Genomic DNA, 22,691 nt, shown 5'->3' on the forward strand with positions numbered 1-22,691 from the left:
TATAACTTATGAGTTCTGTCTTCCTTTTTGCCTAAGTTGATCTGAACAGGGTTCTGTTATTTACAAGCAAGGAGCCGTCATTAATTGACAGGTCCTGGGTAAGGGCCTCAGTGGGAGAAGTGACTAGAATAGATATTACTGAGAAGACTTCGGAAATACCTAAATCCTATCAAGAGGCTGAAGTATATCCTTAGGATTGAAATGGATTTAGTGAAAACTGTAACCTAATCAACTGTTACTGTGACCAAAGAAGGGATTCCGAAGGACACAGGAGTCTTGTGCAAAATGAGTGCTTTGCAGTGTTTATTAAATGACTAAAACTAAAAGGCAAACATCAAATTGGGGAAAAAAACTCACAACAAAGGGAAAAGACTTTTTGTACCTATATCATTTTTACCTCTCATTTTAGCAAAGATTTCTACAAAGTTAACACCTAATATTGTCTGTAATATTGTTTTGTCCATCCACAGTTGGACCCCTTTTCCTCCTTCACCAGACTCAACCCTTGATGACTGAATATGGCACGTGATGTACACCAGAGCCCTCCCCTGGTGTTTTTTGTTTTTTTTTTAAATTCCAGCCAGAGAAAGGGAGGAGAGTGGTAGATGTGAGGCTCTGAGGCTGATACGACAGACAAATTTCCAGTTGAGCAGAAGAAGCCATTCCTCAGCAGGAAGCAAAGATGCAGACAATGCAGAGAGAAAGTGGCATTTGAGTATCTGATTCCAGTTGTCTCTGAGGCCAGCTGCCCCTGCCCTTCTCACAGTTTGGTTACATGAGCCAATAAAGCCTCTGGTTGGGACACCTGTGCTCTGGTCAAGCCTGAGCCATGAGGGACCACTATAAATTCCTAATCATCTAATTGCCTCTGAGGCAGAAGTGCTGTAGAGATGGTCTACAACCTGCCCCTGTGCACAGACATGATTCACTCTATGCCCTCTCTATTGTATGAGGCCCAGGGGGAGATCTTTGGAGGGTCAATGCTCCTATGGTTTATCCTTTGTCTACATGCTCATGCTGAAAGCTGCAGGACCACTCTGTGGGTCCTTTCAGAGGGACGCAGATCATCAACATGGACCCAAAAGGTACGAATGTATTGCTCATGCCAACATTTATTTTCTCTTCCTTCTTAGTTGCAGAACTCTGATTTTATTCAAGGCAGCAATTCACCTATCTAAAGGTATTGCCAGGAGGAGGGATAAATCGGGAGATTGGGACTGACATATTCACACCACTATATATAAACTAGATAACTAATAAGGACCTACTGTATAGCACAGGGAACTCTACTCAATACTCTGTAATGGCCTACGTGGGAAAAGAATCTAAAAAAAGAGTCAATATATGTATATGTATAACTGATTCACTTTGCTGTACACCTGAAACTAATGAAACATTGTAAATCAACTATATTCCAATAAAAAAAAAAAGGTATTTCCCATCCTCTCTTGAAGCTAGGTGTACCACGTGACCAAGTTCTGGCCAAAGACATGCAAGTAGAAGTGTTGTACGGTACTTCTGGGGAGTCTCCTTAAAAGGGAGGAAAATGTCTTATTCCTTCCTTTTTTACCTTTCTCCTGCTTCAAATGTGGATTTCTAATACTATCTTGAACCATGAGACAACAAACCAATGATAGCTCCACTACCATCCAGGACCTGGTTTCCTTCTACCTTGCTGTTCACCTTCATTAGCTCATTGTCTCAAGGTCCAAGATGGCTGTAAGAAGTCCATGCAACACCTCCAGTTGCACATAAGAGACAAAGTCAAAAAAAAAAAATAGTGCATAAACAAGATTAAGGTTTGTCTCAAATTTTTTCCTTAAGAGATAAAGTTCTGGGAATTCCCTGACGGTCCAGTGGTTGGGACTCTGCACTTTCACTGCCAAGGGCCTGGGCTCAACCCCTGGTTGGGGAACTAAGATCCCATTAGCCTCGCCACACAGCGGAAAAAAAAAAAAGAGAGAGAGATATAATGTTCTGTCTTGTTTATGCTGCTGTTATTTTGAGCTTTGTGTGTTATATGCAACTGAACCTAATCCTCCATCAAGTAACCTAGGGTGGGCACTGGAATGTACTGGAGTCAGTGATGGGTCCAGTTCTAGGCTGATGTGAGTAAAGAAGTACTGCCCCATGGGAATCTGCTCCCCACGTTCAGAATCCTCCCAAATTTCCTAGAATCTTCCATCAAGCAAACTGAATAGGTAGACTCCATCTGAGCTCCTGACAGAAAGAAGACAGAGAGATGTTGCTCTTTCTTTAAAATATTTATATTTATTTATTTATGGCTGCGTGGGGTCTTAGTTGTGGCACATGGGATCTTTCGTTGCAGCGCGTGGGCTTAGTTGCCCCGCAGAATGTGGGATCTCAGTTCCCTGACCAGGGACTGAACCCGCGTCTCCTGCATTAGGAAGGCAGACTCTTTTTTTTTTTTTTTTTAATTAATTAATTTTTGGCTGCGTTGGGTCTTTGTTGCTGCTCATGGGCTTTCTCTAGTTGTGGCGAGCGGGGGCTACTCTTCGTGGCGGTGTGTGGGCTTCTCATTGCGGTGGCTTCTCTTGTTGCGGAGCACAGGCTCTAGGCGCGTGGGCTTCAGTAGTTGTGGTTCGTGGGCTCAGTAGTTGTGGCATGCGGGCTCAGTAGTTGTGGCTCGTGGGCTCTAGAGCGCAGGCTCAGTAGTTGTGGCACATGGGCTTAGTTGCTCTGCAGCATGTGGGACTTTCCCGGCGCAGGGGGGACGCCTGTCCCCTGAGTTGGCAGGTGGATCCTTAACCACTGTGCCACCAGGGAAGCCCCTGGAAGGTGGATTCTTAATCACTGGATCACCAGGGAAGTCTCCAGGTGTTTCTCTTAAAATTTGTCTCCTTATTGAGGGCAAGACTTCAGATTTCCTATAACAAGGTCCCTGCTTCTTTGTTTCCCCACCTCAGGAGATCTCTCTAGGGCCCAGAGTCTAGACTACCACTACCCAATAATGTGAGCCACATATGCATTTAAAAATTTTCTAGTAGCCACATTAATAGAAGTAAAAAGAGATAGGTAAAATTAATTTTAATACTATACTTATCCTGTATATACAAAATATTACCATTTTCAACATAAGCAATGTAATCAATACAAACAGAATTATTACAATTGTATTGGATCAAATTTAATCACTATAAAAATTATTAATGAGATATTTTACATTCCCTTTTTTGTTCCAAGTCTTTGAAATCCAGTGTATCTTTTACACTTACAGCGCATCTCAATTTGGGCTAGCCACATTTTAAGTGCTCGGCAGTCCCATGTCACTACCATATTGAACGGAGCAAGTCTAGACTCTGCCTCTTCTCTCCTTCCAAGCCAGCCAGTTCCATCTTTTTGTCTCTGGTTGTAATCTCATTGTGAGGTTATTGTCTGTCTGCCTGACTCCTTTGGATTGATGTATTGTTTGGAGTGCCCTTAAACCTTTTAGATCTTCTTTGCCCCCTAGTCCATATAGTCATGGACCAGTCCATCTCCATTCTTCTCCTAGCCTGGACAAGCCCAGTTGTTTGAAAGGGAAGTTCAGAGGGGTGAAGTTCCTTAGGTGCTTCTCAAATACTCAGCTGATCCTTCACATGGGCAGTCTCACACTACTGCTACCTAAATGCCAAGGGTTAAGATCTTGAAAAGGAAACAGAAAGAGTGGGAGGTAAAAATCACCCGATGAGTGAGCTTATTCTTCATGTCAATCACTTGGAAAACTGACAAGTCCTCAGATTGGAAATAAAAACTGGGATACAGGCAAGGTGAAGGCAAAAGGGCTTTCTCTCTTTTGCATATCAGTTGCCCATGGGCAGGTGGTTGTCATATGGCCCTTGGTCCCTAAAGACAGGCGAGGCCCTGGAACATAAAGGCTCAAGACCAGGGGCTGGTGAAGTTGTAATTTCTGTGGGTAGAGCAGTAATCTTCAGGGAATTCCTGGGATGTCCAGTGGTTAGGGCTCTGTGCTTTCGCTGCCAGGGCCTGGGGTTTAATCCCTGGTCAGGGAACAAAGATCCCACAAGCCATGTGGTGCGGCCAAATAAAGAAAAATACAAACAACAAAACACAAGAGCAGTAATTTTCAAACAGTGCCCTGTGAAGTTCCCATTTGCAGAGATCTCTGGGGGCTGCCTGGAAAAGGACACAGCGGGAGAAAAGGGGATGCCTAGTGGGTAGAACTCTGTGCTCTCCAAGCTCCGCCTCAGCCTGACCGGGGCCTCTATTATCTATTTAAACCTTAAAGTTTTACATACTCTTCATTTTTTAAATGGCTTCACTACTTAAAAAAGCAAAACAAAACAATCGAAAACGGCTGAGAGGGCTTCCCTGGTGGCACAGTGGTTAAGAATCCGCCTGCCAATGCAGGGGACACGGGTTTGAGCCCCGGTCCAGGAAGATTTCACATGCCACGGAGCAACTGTGCCCGTGCACCACAGCTACCGAGCCTGCACTCTAGAGCCCGTGAGCCACAACTACTGAGCCTGCGTGCCCCAAGTACTGAAGGCTGCGCGCCTAAAGTCTGTGCTCTGCCAAGAGAAGCCACCACAATGAGAAGCCTACACGCTGCAACAAAGAGTAGCCCCCATTCACCACAACCAGAGAAAGCCCGCACACAGCAATGAAGACCAAATGCAGCCAAAAATAAAATAAATAATAATTTTTTAAAAAAAGAAAATGGCTAAGATAGATGAAGAAACGGATGCTCAGAGAGGGTAGGTGATTTTCCTGATATCACACAGCTAATCATAGGGAAAGCCAGGATTCAAATGACCAGGTCTATCTCCTCATACTAAGCTCTTTTCACAAGAGAAATAGGTAATTTCTTTGGCTGGCTGTAAAGATATGTGCTGTCTAGAGAGTCATGGGACCATGGAGAAAGCCCATGCTATCTCATGGAAGGATGGCTCTTTAACATGTAGTGATAGTAACTGGGTATTACAAACTCCTACTGAGAATGTGGCCCTAACAAGAAGAGGAGAGGAAGTCTTGGGACTCCACAAGAGAATACTGACATTTTGTTTATCAAGAAACAGCACTTTGGGACTTCCCTGGTGGTCCAGTGGATAAAACTCCATGCTCCCAGTGTAGGGGGCCAAGGTTCAGTCCCTGGTTGGGGTTCTAGATCCCACATGCATGCCACAACTAAGAGTCCCCAGGCTGCAAGGAAGATCCCTCGTGCTGCAACTAAGAGCTGTGCAGCCAAAATAAATAAATAAACAAACAAATAAATAAATATTTTAAAAATTTGCCTTAAAAGAAAAAAGGCACTTTTTTTTTTTTTTTGGCTGCACTGTGTGGCATGTGGAATCTTAGTTCCCTGACCAGGGATCGAACATGTGCCCCCTGCAGTGGAAGCCCGGAGTCTTAACAACTGGACTGCCAGGTAAGTCCCAAAAAACAGCACTTTTTTATAAAAAAGAAAAATTGTTTGAAATACGTGAGAAGGTTGAACTTTGAGTTAACGTACCTTCTCTGGGCTCTTCAAGCCTGTATTGTCTCAGTCGACCTACAACACCTTGGAGGTCAAAAGGACTTATGCCTTAAAGGGTTCATAGCTGCACATAAGTGTGGTCTCAGGACCACATCAAGCGGTTCTCCTTCCACTCTGAACATTAAGACACGTTTTCAGTAAAGAAGGGAAGGAAGGAAGAAAGGGAGGGAGAAAGAGAAGAGAGGAAGGGAGGGAGGAAGGGAGGGACAGATGGAATGACCAACAGGAGACATAGTTAAGCAGGTCTCTGTATACCTCCAACACACTAAGCGTGTTGCTGCCTCAAGGCCTTTGCACTCCTTCCCTCTTCTCCAGAAATCCTCACACCTTACTCCTTTCCTTCACTGACGTTTCTGCTGAAGGCAGAGGCCTGCCTTGACCACCCTAACCAAAAGAGCACCTACCACTGTGCCCCTGCTTTTTCTTCGTAGCACTCATCAGCATCTAACATACTGTATGCTTACGTTAAGAAAATTATTAAGTTTTATTTCACAGTTGTGAGGAGTACTGGCAGGTATTTTGTATGTTTACTTTTTTTTTTTTTTGGGCTGCACGGCATGGCTTATGAGATCTTAGTTCCCCAACCAGTGATTGAACCTGGGCCCCGGAAGTGAATTGCTGGAGCCCTAACCACTGGACCACCAGGTAATTCCCTATACTTACTTTTTTTTTTTTTTTTTTTTTTGCGGTACGCAGGCCTCTTACTGTTGTGGCCTCTCCCGTTGCGGAGCACAGGCTCCGGACGCGCAGGCTCAGCGGCCATGGCTCACGGGCCCAGCCGCCCCACGGCATGTGGGATCTTCCCGGACCGGGGCACGAACCCACGTCCCCTGCATCGGCAGGCGGACTCTCAACCACTGCGCCACCAGGGAAGCCCCTATACTTACTTTTTAATGTATCATTTCCTTTCTCCACCAGAATGTAAACTCCCAAGCTACAGTAACTTCATTTTGTTCTTTTGTTCAGTGACTTCTTTTTGTTCTATTTTCAGACAATAGAACAGTGCCTAGTACATAGGAATTTCTGAATGAATGTTAAATAGAAGAACGAACAAAATGAACAAATCATCGTCCAGGCATAATGGGGGTTTGGGAACAAATTCTAGCACAGGCCATCTTCCAGGGCGCCCAGAGACGAGGGTGAATACGGCTGTCCTCAGGGTGCCTGTCATTTCTCTGGATTCACATGGCAGAGCACACTGAGTATTGGCAGGGCCAAGAGACATTCCAAGGTATGCATTAGTCATCTTGGCAGGACCCTGGAGGCCTCCAGAGAATAGTGGGACACAGAACCATGAATCCTGGCCTCACCCAGAAGGCGGACAACCAGCTATGGGAGTTGGCAGCCACCCCTGTACCTGCTTTTCTCTGGGGCTGTGTCTGGATGATGGAGCTCCTGGTTATCAGATTGGTGTTGGTTCTGAGCAATGATTTCTAGGTCTGGGTGGGGTTATCTGGCAGTGGACTTCTTCAGGTGGCATTTGGAGTCCTGGGCACTCAGGCTACCTGGGAAAGCATGGACTGACATGGCAGTTCTTTCTCTGTGGCAAAGGAGAGGTTGAAATTGAAATGCAGAAAGAATAGGACTCCATGCACCTGCCATCCCTCACCCTCAAGTGACCCAAGAGGGTTCAGGTTTTGGTAATTCAATTGCATGTCCTAGAGTATTGGGGCCTTCAGGTTGAAAGTTGGCCTTCAGACCTGGAAGGTGGCCTTACTGCAGGTGTCTCTTTTTTTTTTAATAATAACCAGAAAAAAAATTGTTTTTCTCTTCCACCAGTGCCAAAATACAAGGTTTTAGGGCCTTAGTGCTTGCAGATTCTGAGAGAATGTAGCACCACCTCAAGACTGGATGCATCCATCTTTAGTATAAATCGTGGATGAGGGTGTGTGCAGACAGAAACAGGGCGAAGAGGGTCTTAAACTTCCCAAAATGATGGTTGCAACCATTCCAGGTGAATAGAAAGCTTTTTTTTTTTTTTTTTCCGGAGACCAATCAAAGGGAAGTTGTCGGAAAGAGAGGAATCAGACCAGCGGTATAGTCTGCAAAACCCAGGAACCGTTCTGTATCTTTGATGCCTTCAAGAGTTTCCAATCTAGAACCATGATCATCTTTGCTAGTCAGCATGACCTGGCTGAGGAAGTACCTCAGGATGGACACCTCAGGCCATGATAACACAGTGTCTCTGTTAATGGAGAGGTGATTGTATTAGTTGTGGGAGAGGGGGTTTCTAAATGACAAGTCGAAAGAGAATCCCCAAATTCCATGGCTTAAAGATCAAAGAAGCTGATTTCCCTCTTATATAACCTCAGAGATGAGTGTTTACGTCAGCAGGTAACTCTGCCTTTTTTTTTTTTTTTTTTTTAAGGTAACTCTGCTTCTTGAGGTCATTTAGGGGCCAGGTTATTTCTCCCTGTGGCTCCTCCGTCTCCTCTGGCTTACCTTATCTCCCTGGTTGAAGCAGGGTCTTTCCAGATTCCAGCAGCAGGGAGGGAGGAAAAGACCCTGTCACAGCCCACATTTCTTTTTTCTTTTTTGGCCATACTGAGTGGCTTGCGGGTTCCCTGACCAGGGATTGACCCATGCCCTTGGCTGTGAAAGCGCAGAGTCCTAACCACTGGACTGCCAGGGAATTCCCTTTTTCTTTCTTTCTTCCTTTCCTTTCTTTTTCTTTCTTTCTTCCTTCCTATTTCTTTTTTTTTTTTACATTTAGCATTTTGAGGCCAAGTTCAAAGAATATAGGTTGAACTGTGAACCCCTTTAGGGTAAAGACTAATTAAAAACTCATCTTTGTATCCCCAAATTCCCAGAATCTAGCACAGTAACTGTACATAAAGGGTGCCCAATAAATATTTGTTGAAGTTCGTGTTAAGGTTCTTTTGGTTACAAGAAAATATTATTGGGAGCTTAGTGGAAAGCTTCTCTAGAACTGAAATATAGGAGCTAAGTAATCAAGTCTTGGAAAGAATAGGAACTAGCATAGCTACAGGGACCTTGGCAGCGAGAGGTCATGGACACTTTCTCTAGGGCAATACTCTGGTTTCTGCTCCCCAAGCCCTCAGGCTTGATATTGATTCATTGAATGCTCCAGATTTACAGGCAGGAGAACGTGACTGCTCTAGGCTGGACCATCTGTCAAACCCTATCAGCAAGCCCCAGCCTGGAGCAGGGAGGAGAGACACAGAAATGACCCCTGGGTGCCACCCATGTATCGAACCTGTTTCCAGAGGAAGGAAAACTGTCAAATGAATTATTATCCAAATGCCTGACCACATCCTGGTTCAGGAAGCCTTACAAGCTTCAGTTTGTAAAGTGCTGGTGCCCAGCAGGGGAGCTGCAGCAGCCAGGGTAGGACAAGTCACTCAAAGTAGCTGAGCCTCGGAGGTGGTTTTGAGACTGTGGATGAGTTCGGCACACACACTGGGCGGTGGTGATCTTGGCGGAGCCCCAGCTTGCCACTTTTACACCTTACAGCTTTCCCAGGACACTCTGGGAGGCACCTTGAGGGTCTGATAAACCCCAACCAGGGACTTGCTGAGTCCTGACTGCTGGACTGCTGGGGAATTCCCAGTTATCTCAGTTTCTGGAGTCAGGAATATGGGCATAGCTTAGCTGGCTGCCTATGGTCCAGAATCTCTCACAAGGCTGCAGTGTATTTGTTGACTAGGGCTGCAGTCATTACAAGGCCCTACAAGGGGTAGGATCTACCTTCCAGCTCACTCCCATGGCTGTTGACAGACCTCAGGTCCTCTATGACTGTTGGCTAGAGACATCAGTTTCTTGTCATGTGGGCTTCTCTGTAGAACAACTCAGAACAGGACAGCTGACTTCCCTCAGAAGATAGAAGCCATAGTCTTTTTGTAACCTAATCTTGGGAATGACATCCCATCATTTTTGCTGTATTTGATTTGTTAGAAGTGAGTCACTATGCCCAGTCTACACTGAAGGGGAGAGGATTACCCCCAAAAATCATTGGGAATCATCTTCCAGGAAGCCTACCACAGCCAGTCCCAGAGATGTGATGTCAGTAAAGGGTTTGTCACTGGTCTGTCAGTTCTAGGAGATGCCAGGACAGAGGAATGAGATATTTATCGAAGTCAAGGACTGGAGGTCAAAGCTAGGAGCTGAGATTCCTGGGTGGAGGGGCCAGGCAAAAAGGAACCAAAGAATGAGGGAGAGCCAATAATAGAAGTGGCCTGAGATAGGAAAAAGTACAAATGATTCAATGGGGCACTGAGAAACCAGTTTTGGGAAGCCTGCTCATAACACACAGATGTTCTCTTATGCTTATGGGGCAGAATCTTGAGGCATGAGGCTGGGCAGAACAGATGCAGGTGGGTGGTGGTACAGTTACACAAGCTAGGAAATAATGAGGGTCCCTGATTTGTTCTGAGACAAGCTGATTTTGTAGTGCCTACGGAACATCCAGGTGGTGGATTGAAAATTGAACTGGGCAATTGAAAAAGGATGGAAGATCTAGAAAGAGCCTGCACGTGTAGGGTTGGGAACACAGTTAGATATGGGGGCAGAGGCAAGAGCAGTGGCCAGCAAGGTAAACTGAGGAAAAGTCAGATCCTTGGGCAACTACTACTAAAAGTGTCTCTAACACACTTGCCTTCCCCCTTTGAGACCTGTCATGAACCTGCTACTACCCTGATTTGTGTCTACATTTTTCTTGAATTCCACTGCATTTTTTAAAAAAATAAATTTATTTTATTTATTGTTGGCTATGTTGGGTCTTCATTGCTGCACGTGGGCTTTCTCTAGTTGTGGCGGGAAGGGCTATTCTTCGTTGCGGTGTGTGGGTTTCTCATTGCGGTGGCTTCTCTTGTTGCAGACCACGAGCTCTAGGCGTGCAGGCTTCAGTAGTTGTGGCTTGCGGGCTCTAGATCGTAGGCTCAGTAGTTGTGGTCCACAGCCTGTGGAATCTTCCTGGACCAGGGCTCAAACCCATGTCCCCTGTATTGGCAGGTGGATTCTTAACCACTGTGCCACCAGGGAAGCCCTCCACTGCATTTTTTTCCCCCACTGCATTTTTTAAAAGAATAAACTTTATTTTTAGAACAGTTTTAGATTTACAGAAACATTGAGAAAGTAGCACAGAAAGTTTCCATATATCCCACACTCAGTTTCTCCTATAATTAACAACTTACATTGGGATGGTACACTTGTTACAATTAATGCACCAATACGATACATTATCATTGACTATAAGTCCATAGTTTATTCAGATTTCCTTAGTTTTTTAACCTAATGTCCTTTTTTCTGGCCCTGGATCCCATCCAGGATACCACATTACATTTAGTTGTCATGCCTCCTTAAGCTCCTTTGGCTGTGACAGTTTCCCAGACTTTCCTTGTTTTTGGTGACCTTGTAGTTTTGAGGAATACTAGTTAGCTATTTTTAGAATGTCCCTCTGTTGGGATTTGTCTGATGTTTTTCTCATGATTAGACTGAGGTTGTGGGTTTTGGAGAGAAAGACCACAAAGGTGAAGTGCTATTCTCATCACCTTTTATCATTGGTGATGTTGACCTTGATCACCAGCTGAACTTGTTTGCCAGTTTCCTCCTCCTGAAGTTACTCTTTTTTTCCACCTTTCTATACTGTACTCTTTGGAAAGACGTCACTATGAGCAACCTACACTTAAGGAATGAGGAGTTATCCTCCACCTCCTTTCAGGGTAGAGCACCTACACAGGTTATTCAGGATTATTCTGCATCGGAGGTTTTCTCCCTATTTAATCAATCATTTATTTATATTAGTATGGCCTTATGGATATTTATTTCATACTCTGGGTTATAATCCCATACTACTTTATTGTTTTACTCAAATTGTTCTAGCTCTGGCCATTGGAAGCTCTTTCAGTTGACTTCTCTGTTGCTTTGACATACCACCATATTGTGATACTTTTTGTTTGTTTTCGCTTTTGTTTTTTTATAATAGTACTTCCTTACTTTCTGGCAGTTTACTGTGTATATTTCCTGCCCCAGTAGTAGAATCAGCCATTTCTCCAAGGAGTCCCAGTTGCTTATATTTGAGAATGGTATTAGAAACTAAGATCTGGGCACTGAGTGGGCTCAACTGTATTTTCATCCTTTACTATTCCCTGACTTAAGGTAAAGTGTGCTACACGTTTGCATAAGCCTACTTTTGTTTCCATTTTGGCTTCTAATTTCTTTGTGTACTTTGCTACCCATTCTCTCATTTGCTTTCTCTCTACGTTTATTTTATTTTATTTATTTTTAAACTTTTGGCTGAGCTGCATGGCTTTAGGGATCGAACCCGGGCCCCAGCAGTGAAAGCGCCAAGTCCTAACCACTGGACCGCCAGGGAATTCCCATCTGTCTACATTTTAAAGCTGCTCAAATGGGCTTTGGCTAGACTGATATCCATGGGTTGTCACCACTAAATTCTTCAATCACATTTACTGTTTCAAGTCTAGCCATAAGATCCTGAAGCCATTTTCTTCTTCCGAATGTAAAGGTATTGCCATTTTGTAAAATAAAACTCTAACATTTGCCTTGAGTTTGTAAACCTGTAAAAATTAGAATTCTATAAAACCTTTGTTGGGGAAGGAGGGAGGGAGTCATTTGGACACCTAGAGCACTGGGTTGGGTTGGAACCCTCAACTAGAAAAGGCTTGAGTTTCACAAAGATATGTCCATTTTCTGTGCTTAATGAAAAGCCTGGAATGAAGGAAAGGGGAGCAGTATTTATGGTGCTTTTAATAATTTATCTTTGCTGCTGCCACCCTGAAACCGAAGCAAGGCCAAAAATCCCTCTCCCTTCAGTTTTACACAGACTGAGTTTTTACATAGAGCTTTTCAAAATACACACACCCCACACACACACACAAATGAAAATGTAAAAGTATAGATTCTTTACAAATAGCATAGAAATAGAGAGCTAACAGAATACAATTTTTTTAAAAGCACAATGGAAATGTACAACTCTTTTATTTAAAAAATTATAAATTATTAAAGGACATAAAAATGAATAAATCGATAGTTAAATTACACCCATCAATTGATCCAGTATCATGATGGTGCTAATGCTCCCCAAATTACTATGTTCCATTAAATATGTTCATGTCCTATGACCCAATAATACTTCTAGGAACATAACCTACAAAAACTTCCTCGGAGACATGTGCAAGGAAATTTTAGCAGCACTCTTTGTAATACAATTTTCTTATCCTAAGGTAACCATGATTTGCCCAATTGTCATTATTGCAGACCTGGGATTCTCCAAGCTCTCACTTCTGCCTCTCAGCCTGAGGTGGAGGAAGGGGACCAGTGTTGCTGGGTCTGATGGGAGTCTGAGATCCTTCCAGGGCCTTCCTGGGCATGGGTCCCCATTTGCCCCACGGAACAGCCTGGGTACCTGGTCCTCTCCGGTTCTCCTAATTCTCAGCTCTCTGAATCCAGCAGTCATCGTCTGGGCTTCAGGTCAGCTGGGTCTAATTTTCCAAATATCCCTCCTGGTGGCCCTCTTTCTCTGCCCTGGAAGTTCTACCCTTTTCTCTATCCTGTGGTCGCTATCCAAAGAATACTTCTGAAGGTCCTGATAAGCCTGGTTATACTCTTCCTTATTGCTGAGTCTCTGGCTAGCTTTATTTATTTACTTATTTTAAAATATTATTTATTTTATTTTATTATTATTATTATTTTTTGTGGTACGCAGGCCTCTCACTGTTGTGGCCTCTCCCGTTGCGGAGCACAGGCTCTGGACGCACAGGCTCAGTGGCCATGGCTCACGGGCCCAGCCACTCCGCAGTATGTGGGATCTTCCCGGACCGGGGCACAAACCCGTGTCCCCTGCATCGGCAGGCGGACTCCCAACCACTGCGCCACCAGGGAAGCTCCTTGTTTTGTTTTTTAATTTATTATTTTTTTGGCTGTGTTTGGTCTTTGTTGCTGGGCACAGGCTTTCTCTTGTTGTGGCGAGTGGGGGCTACTCTTCGTTGCATTGCACGGGCTTCTCATTGTGTTGGCTTCTCTTGGTGCAGAGCATGGGTTCTAGGCGTGCGGGCTTCAGTAGTTGTGGTATGCGGGCTCAGTAGTTGTGGCTCTTGTGGCCCTCAGGCTTAGTTGCTCCACAGCATGTGGGATCTTCCCTACCCAGGGATCGAACCCGTGTCCCCTGCATTGGCAGGTGGATTCTTAACCATTACGCCACCAGGGAAGTCTCTTTATTTTATTTTTATTTATTTATTTTGGCTGTGCCGTGTCTTAGTTGCGGCATGCGGGATCTTCATTGCAGCATGAGGGCTTCTTAATTGTGGCATGCGAACTCTTAGCTGCAGCATGCATGCAGGATCCAGTTCCCTGACCAGGGATAGAATCCAGGCCCCCTGCACTGGGAGCGCTGAGACCCACCCACTGGACCACCAGGGAAGTCCCCCTGGCTAGCTTTAGGTGTATTGTCACCACTGTTCAGGTGGCCTCTGGAGGCCACTGACTTCTTAACTTGGAGTCCATCCCTTTTCCGGGGTGCTGCCACTGCTCTTTCCTTCCCATGCCTTCTAGTGGCTCTCTCAGGTTCTTTCTTTAGCTTCTGAAATGCTCAGTTCTAATGATATTTGTTAAACCAAGAAGATTGACCTACTCAAGTTCAATGACTACAAATCCTTTCTCAGTCAAATTGTGAATAGTGACCAGGTATTCCAAGTAGTTCTCATTTTATCCCTTAGAATCCCTCCAATCCCAGTTGGTTTTTGCAATATAAATCACTGCAGTTTAACATCAAAAAAATACTTTTAAACATCTAACAAGGTGCTTGCTAAGACAGAGATAAAATGGGGTGTCCACTGAAGGGGTAGCTGAAAACACTAGCCTCTCCTATGTGCCTAGTTGATTACTTAGCAGGTGAGAAGTGAGGGCAGAGTGAACATTCTTCTGGGAGATCTCATGGTGACGGAATCAAATTAAGTGGCAAAATTACTTGCATACCTCACATTTTCACCGTCTGAGAGAATTGACTGCTTGCGTGGCACCATTAAAACTAGTTTTCTTAAGGGTTCTATAAGTAAGGGGATGTCTCATCTCAGTAATGTTTAATCTATATAGAATATACTGGTTACTAGGGTGAAATCACAATGAGCTATAAATTGAAAGTCTTGACTAATATTGATTCAGTGGAAGTTGTATTCACAATTTCTCCCTTTCTATAGTACCTGTCACTATTGAGATAGACCACTAGTTCAGTCATTGACATTGTCCAAGTTAAAGGCGCACTGTGTCTAGAGAAAAGAATGCCTTGTCGGGCTTCCCTGGTGGCGCAGTGGTTGACAGTCCGCCTACCGATGCAGGGTACATGGGTTCGTGCCCCGGTCCGGGAAGATCCCACATGCTGTGGAGCGCTGGGCCTGTGAGCCATGGCCGCTGAGCCTGTGCTCCGCAACAGGAGAGGGCACAACAGTAAGAGGCCCGTGTACCACAAAAAAAAAAAAAAAAAAAGAATGCCTTATCATCAAAGGAAACCTGGTAAACCTATTTTCTTCTTTCTTTATAGATTTACGTGGACATTTGCTCTGCTGCCATTGTTCTTGTAATTTCATCCATCACAACAGAAGCTAGTGAAAGGATATAAAAAGCTTCTCAGTGTCTTGATACAGAGATTTTTATTTGTGATTACTTTCCTCTGAAAAGGAAAAATCCTACCTGGAAGACCTAAGGTACTAGCAAATCTTAAGCAGAGGGCAAGGTTCCTTGCAAGCAGAGGAAGGTCCTATGGGGACAGGATCTGAGGTTGCACATCCACACGGGCACATGGAGTTAAAGCCAATACTTACTTCAGCATTTTTTGCTGAGCCATAGGCTCTGTTCTCTGACCCAGGCCTGAGACAGGCTTATACCAATCTAATTGCTTTGGCTCCAAACCTTCTTTTAAAACTGCAAGTCTTCCAGATTGCTATACCTCTTAGCTTTCCACTAAGAGCTTATATATATATATATATATATATATATATATATATATATATATATATTTTTTTTTTTTTTTTGCTACCCTGTGAGAACATGTATCTCAGGGAAAACTGAGGCAAATGCCTGGGGGTCTTGCCATAGTAGGGTAATGGGATCACACACACCAGAATTGAATTATTTTATCTCCAGTTAAGAACTGGAGAAAAAGTCTGTATTTTAAATTGTGTACCTTGGAGAAAAATGCAGTTGCTGTTGAAGAGTAGATCGATTATTAATTGTGGTACCAATGCTATTTTGGTTGCATCTACAATGAGAAGATCATTTCCAGGAATATCATACGCTTCGCTTCAGTCAACCCCAGCCCCAATCCTTCCTCTGAGGCAGAAATAATAGTGCTGAGCATAGAGGGGGAGGAGGGCTGGATTGTGGGGCAGGGAAATAGATGGTTACAGGGACATAAGGATAAAAACAGCAGGTGTTTTTCAAAGCTGACTCCTAAACCAGTTAATTTTGGTTCATTAATGTTGGTAAAGGCAGCTCTCCTCTTTGCAGAATGGATAGAACACAGCAGGGAACTTTCCATTCATTCTGAAAATGTCTTTGATTTTTCTTGTGAGTAGAACCCTCTCTCAGGCTGTTTGAATATGCCCTGTGATGTGATAAGGGGCAGAGTCTGGGAATTCCTCTCTCTCTTACTTGGCTCTCCCACTTCCTTCCCATCTGGGCTCAAGACCTGCTTTGCTGGAAAGCTTCACTTCGTTAACCTTGAGCACCCAATCAAGCACTTGCGTCTCTGAGATGTCCTTCTACCACCAGGGCAACAGCCTTTTAAATTTCTTTCCTTGTTTCCTATAGTTTGTGAGCCAAGACACACAGAACTGCTAGATCCACATCCAGTTCCTTCTGGACAGTTTGTTTTTTTGGAAACAATTTTATTGAGATAGAATTCACAATTAGCCCATTTAAAGTGTTTAATTCAATGGCAGACAGTTCTTCCTTCCTTGCAGCCCCTGCTCTGCTTCCACACTCTCTCCTTCCTCCAGGGACAGGAATGGGTGGATGGTGGAACACAGACATGACTGGAGCTGATTCTTAGAACTTTTCTAACTAAAGCACCTGCTGGGTAAGGAATATAGGGGCACCCACTGACCCAGGGTTGGGGTCACCTAAATGAGTAGGGCTTCCACAGGAAGCTGGCATACACTGTAGTACAGGGGGAAAGCAGCGCCAAGATCTCTGCCAGGATGCCAACCAGTTAACAAAATTGAAGTGGTTTTTCAGAAAGAGCCTGGATTTCTCAACTTGGTCAATTCCTCCCTCACTATATGCACCCACTGATACTGCCAGTTCAGCTCTCAGAGAACATTTATTTATTTATTTTAAATTTATTTATTTTATTTTTGGCTGCATTGGGTCTCTGTTGCTGCGCGCAGGCTTTCTCTAGTTGAGGCAGGCGGGGGCTACTCTTCGTTGCGGTGCACGAGCTTCTCATTGCGGTGGCTTCTCTTGCTGCGGAGCACAGGCTCTAGGCGTGCGGGCTTTGGTAGTTGTGGCACGAGGGCTCAGTAGCTGTGGCTCTTGGGCTCTAGAGTGCAGGCTCAGTAGTTGTGGCGCACGGGCTTAGCTGTTCTGCTGCACGTGGGATCTTCCTGGACTGGGGCTCGAACCTGGGTTGCCTGCATTGGCAGGTGGGTTCTTAACCACTGCACCACCAGGGAAGTCCGCATTTAAAATTTTTAATAGACATGGTCAAATGTACTGAGCTTTTTTATACTCTGGAGAAATTGAAGGGAGTCATCATGACAGATACTATGAAATAGTGCATTCAGGTCCAGTCTGAAGGAATTGTCAACATTCAAAGATAAGCTTAGGGACTTCACTGGTGGTGCAGTGGATAAGACTCGAGCTCCGAATGCAGGGGGCCCGGGTTCGATCCCCGGTCAGGGAACTAGGTCCCACATGCATGCCGCAACTAAGGAACCTGCCTGCAACCAAGACCCGGCACAACCAACCAAATAAATAAATACATTTTTCTAAAAAAGAAGTTACATTCTAATGAAGAAACAAAAGATTAAAAACAAATGAAGTTCACGGTTTAAAATAATTTTTTTTAACTTTTTTATTATGGACAATTTCAAATAAATACAAAAGGGGAGAGACTAATATAATGAACCCTATCACCCAGCCTCAACAATTATCAACTCAGGGCCAATCTATTTCATCTATACTTCCAGTCCACTTGCCCCTGCCCTTGGTTATTCTGAAGCAGATAGCAGACATTATATCATCTCCTCCTTAAATATTTCAGGATATGAAAGCGACTTATTGAAGATTAGTTGTCTTGCAGAATGACCCACATTCAAGATTTGTCAGATTGCTTCCTCTGGTATCGCCTAACTTGTTCCTCCCTTCCCAGGGGTGTTTGATGCTGGGTAGAGAGGAGAGTTGGTGGTGAGCCAGCATGCAAAGCAGGAGAGCCTGCAGAGACTTTGGGTTTCAGTACTGGGTCTGGTACTTACTAGGAGCTGTGGGTTCTTGAGCAAGTCTAACATTCTGAAGCCTCATTTCCCCATCTGGAAAATGAGGGTAATAGTAAGAGCCTTTTTGTGGAAAGCTGAGCATGTGGCGCCACATAGAAAGGGCTCTTGGTCACTGTAAGAAGCAAGAGACCTGGAGTGACGGTGGGCAGAAGGGTGGTCACATCATAATGCAATATAGCAGCAGGATGGGGGTGAGAGCTGGGTGAAGGTAAAGGAGAGGGGTCTTTCTGCAATGGCACCAAAACTGTATTTTGCTGTTAATGATGAAGGGTAGAAGAATATCCCACCCTAAAATACGTCACTTTGGCATAAGGATTATTTTGAGCACTTAAAAAACATCAGGTACAAAAAGGGTGCTCTGACCTCCCCCTTTTCTTTCTAAAATCAGGAGATAAAACCCCAATTTGAAAGATGTCTTCCCTGTACCATGAGGAAAGTACCATTCTTATCATCAAGGACAGAAGTTGAAGCTGAGGGAATTCTGTATAAACAGACTTTGTTAAAATAATTCTTATCTTCCTTTAGCCTCCCCATATATTTTAGTTACTTTTCTACAGTTGCCTCTCTTTGTTCAACCTTGTATAAAAGGATTTAGGGGGCTCCCCTGGTGGCGCAGTGGTTAAGACTCCGCCTGCCAAGGCAGGGGACGCAGGTTCGAGCCTTGGTCCGGGAAGACCTCACATGCTGCGGAGCAACTAAGCCCGTGCGTCACAACTACTGAGCCCGCGTGCCATGACTACTGAAGCCTATGCACCTAGAGCCTGTGCTCCGCAACAAGAGAAGCCACTGCAATGAGAAGCCTGTGCACCGCAAGGAAGAGTAGCCCCCGCTCACCACAACTAGAGAAAGCCCAAGCACAGCAACGAAGACCCAAAGCAGCCAAAAATAAAAAAATAATTAACAAACAAACAAAAAAAGTGTTTAGAGTTGCTGAAGGACCCTGAACACATCCAGTCGTGCAGTGCAAAGTGATGGAGGAATCCATGTTCAATCCAGACTCAGCAGTATATGGGTCACAAGTTTTCACTGAATTTTTGATGTTTCAGGTTACTTTTTGTGATTGGTCACATTTTTAGATGAATCAATTCACTTGTCTGATTTGTATTTATTTACAACCCAGGAGTGAGAATGAGCATGACCTGCTTGGGCTGGTGGAGGCACACATGAAGTGAGATTTTTTCCAGTGTCATGCATTGAGCCATCACCACCCTTGCATCGTCTCATTCAATCCTCACATCACCCCTTTGATGGAACCATGTTATCTCCATTCTCGGGATGAGAAAATGGAGGCCCAAAGAGGTTAAGGAACTTGTTTGTTCCAAGTCACTTAGCAAATAAGTTGTACAGCCAGGATTTGAACCTAGAGACAGCTCTTAGAACCATTGTGGACTTTATTGTAAGGACAATTTGTAATTGTAGATCCTTAGCCACTTTAGGTTCTTGAACTGGGGAACGACTTGATGAAACTGAAGGAAAGGAAGAGCTGTCCAGTGGCATAATACAGGATTCACAGACAGAGGAAAAAACTGGAGTGCAGAGATCAGATAGGAGGTTGTGGCAGCAATGCAGGCCCTGGAGACAGTGATTAGGGTTTGGAACTAGAAAATCTGGTTCTAGCCTTGTCTCTACAGTGATGCTGCTGGTTGGGGAACCTCGGGCAAGTTACAGCCACATCTCTGAAGCCGTGTTAGTCCTCCCCAAATAATGGGCTTATAAATTGAGACAAGAAAATCTCTTTCAAACTCTAAAATTCTGCCTGATGTCTTCAAAATATAATGCAGTTTAAAGATTTATATTTGAAGACCCTAAATATCATCCAGAATCCAGAAAAGAAATTAAATGTAATAATTCTCAACATAAATATTTTTTTTCAAAGTTCAAAGGAAGAAAATTGTTTTTAAGAATGCTTTTTAAACCAGATTATATTGAGACAAGCCAATCATCTCAGCATCTTATTGTTTTCTTTGTTTAAAAAAAATGACTTGGGGGGACTTCCCTGGTGGCGTAGTAGTTAAGAATCTGCCTACCAATGCAGGGGACACGGGTTCGAGCCCTGGTCCGGGAAGATCCCACCTGCCATGGAGCAACTAAGCCCATGCACCACAACTACTGAGCCTGTCCTCTAGAGCCTGCAAGCCACAGCTACTGAAGCCCACGTGCCACAACTACTGAAGCCCGCGCACCTAGAGCCTGTGCTCCACAACAGGAGAAGCCACCACAATGAGAAGCCCGCACGCCACAACTAGAAAAAGCCCGCACGCAGCAACGAAGACCCAACGCAGCCAAAAATAAATAAATAAATTTACTTTAAAAAAAAAAAGACTTGGGTATTGTTGCAGTAGTGGTTGATATTAAAATCAAATAAGAATATTACTCTTGAAACAAATGAAATGATTTAAACCTATCTAAGATATTTTATGAAAATATACCTAGGAGACACAAACTGTATTGTCATCAAATTAATTTGCTTTCTTTTTTTTTTTAACATCTTTATTGGCGTATAATTGCTTTACAATGGTGTGTTAGTTTCTTCTGTATAACAAAGTGAATCAGCTATACATATACATACATTCCCATATCTCCTCCCTGTTGCATCTCCCTCCCACACTCCCTATTCCATCCCTCTAGGTGGACAAAGCACCGAGCAGATCTCCCTGTGCTATGTGGCTGCTTCCCACTAGCTATCTATTTTACATTTGGTAGTGTATATATGTCCATGCCACTCTCTCACTTCGTTCCAGCTTACCCTTCCCCCTTCCCGTGTCCTCAAGTCCATTCTCTATGTCTGAGTCTTTATTCCTGTCCTGCCCCTAGGTTCATCAGAACCTTTTTTTTTTTTTTCAGATTCCATGTATATGTGTTAGCATACGGTATTTGTTTTTCTCTTTCTGACTTACTTCACTCTGTATGACAGACTCTAGGTCCATCCACCTCACTACAAATAACTCAATTTTGTTTCTTTTTATGGCTGAGTAATATTCCATTGTATATATGAGCCACATCTTCTTTATCCATCCATCTGTCGATGGACATTTAGGGTGCTTCCATGTCCTGGCTATTGTAAATAGAGCTGCAATGAACATTGTGGTACATGATTCTTTTTGAATTATGGTTTTCTCAGGGTATATGCCCAGTAGTGGGATGGCTGGGTCTATGGTAGTTCTATTTTTAGTTTTTTGAGGAACTTCCATACTGTCCTCCATAGTGGCTGTATCAATTTACATTCCCACCAACGGTACAAGAGGGTTTGTTTTCTAAGCTCAAATTTAATTTAAAATATGGTATTTCTTCAGCTGGTTCAATCAACAGATTTTAAAGGGATTTTAGATAGAGAACATAGGAAATAAATATAGTAGCGTTGAAACGAATAATTAACAAAATAGTTGTTCTGTGTTCTGCTGCCTGTGACGCTTCTAGAAGCCAGGCTCTTCACACTGCTAGCAACTGCAAACTTTTCTCCATCCTCATATCCTATAACAAATCCATTTCCAAGCCCTGCTGAGTTCTTGGTCTCAGTGTTTCTCAGAAATAACCCTTCCTCATCTACAAAGATTTAGGGGTGGGGTTCCCATTCCTTGGTTGCAGAAGTGGCCTTCTCCTGAGGGCAAATGGCTCTTCCTGATATAAAGTTGGTTCTATTATTAAAACCTTCAGGGATCCCATTAGCTTGTAGGATGAAATCTAAATTCTACAGTGGAGATCCCCATCCTTTCAGCCGAGCAAATGCATTAGCTTTTTTACACACTTTAGTCCTCCACACCTGAGATTTTGCTACTCAGCAGGCTCTCCTCCTTCTCTCTGCCAGTTTATGACCATCACCTCCTTTGATTCTGTCTTGAAACATTTCATTCAGAATGTTTTCCTGGGTTAGTAGATATTTAGCAAGTAAACAACTTCCGTTTTTGAGTTTTTAATCACATTAAGTGCATTTAAGATAAATTATCCAAGTCTAGGGATAATATCCAAGTCTAGGGAAAAACAACTTATAGAGATTTTCATTCTTTAAGAAATCACCCAACAAGGAAATATATTCAATATCTTGAAAAAACCTTTAATGGAAAATAATCTGAAAAAATTATAGACATATAATCTATCTATATCTATATATAACTGAATCACTTTGCTGTAACTTGGAACATTGTAAATCAACTTTACTTCAGTTAAAAGGAAAAAAGCACACAAAAAAATCACCCAGAGTGATTTTACTTTGTGAGGAGACAGCACTCCAATTTTTAGGTGTATGCTTTTTCGCTAGGAATCCACATTTGAATCAGAGCAAAACGACTCTTGATGGTGACCTCTAGTGGGCAGGGGACAATCCTACGAAATTATGAAAAGTGAAGGGCAAAGTAAAACCTTTCTCAAGTAACCAGCTGGGTTTACTCTGAGGTCAGAAGACCGCATCCACTCCATCCCACCCCACTCTTATTTTTTCTTCCAGTACTTGTTTTACATTTAACATAGCTTGCCTTACAACTCACCTGTTTCGCCTCTGGCGGGTACTGCGCGGGCAGGGCTGCCTGTATCGGGTGCCGTGTGAATTGCTGGGAGCAATTTAAAATAATCCCTGCCAAATGGAGCCCATTCCCAGAGCATCGAGCAGTGCCCAGGGCAATTCGCTCTGCAGAGCCTTAAAGGGCTCTTCAAGCTCCGAGGGCCGGTGCTGCAGCCGACTTGGAGGTGCATGGGGGAAATCAAGACATTATGAAAAGGAGGAGGCAGACGAA

The sequence above is a fragment of the Globicephala melas genome, chromosome 12 (genome assembly GCF_963455315.2).
Source record: "Globicephala melas chromosome 12, mGloMel1.2, whole genome shotgun sequence".
Classification (NCBI taxonomy): Eukaryota; Metazoa; Chordata; class Mammalia; order Artiodactyla; family Delphinidae; genus Globicephala; species Globicephala melas.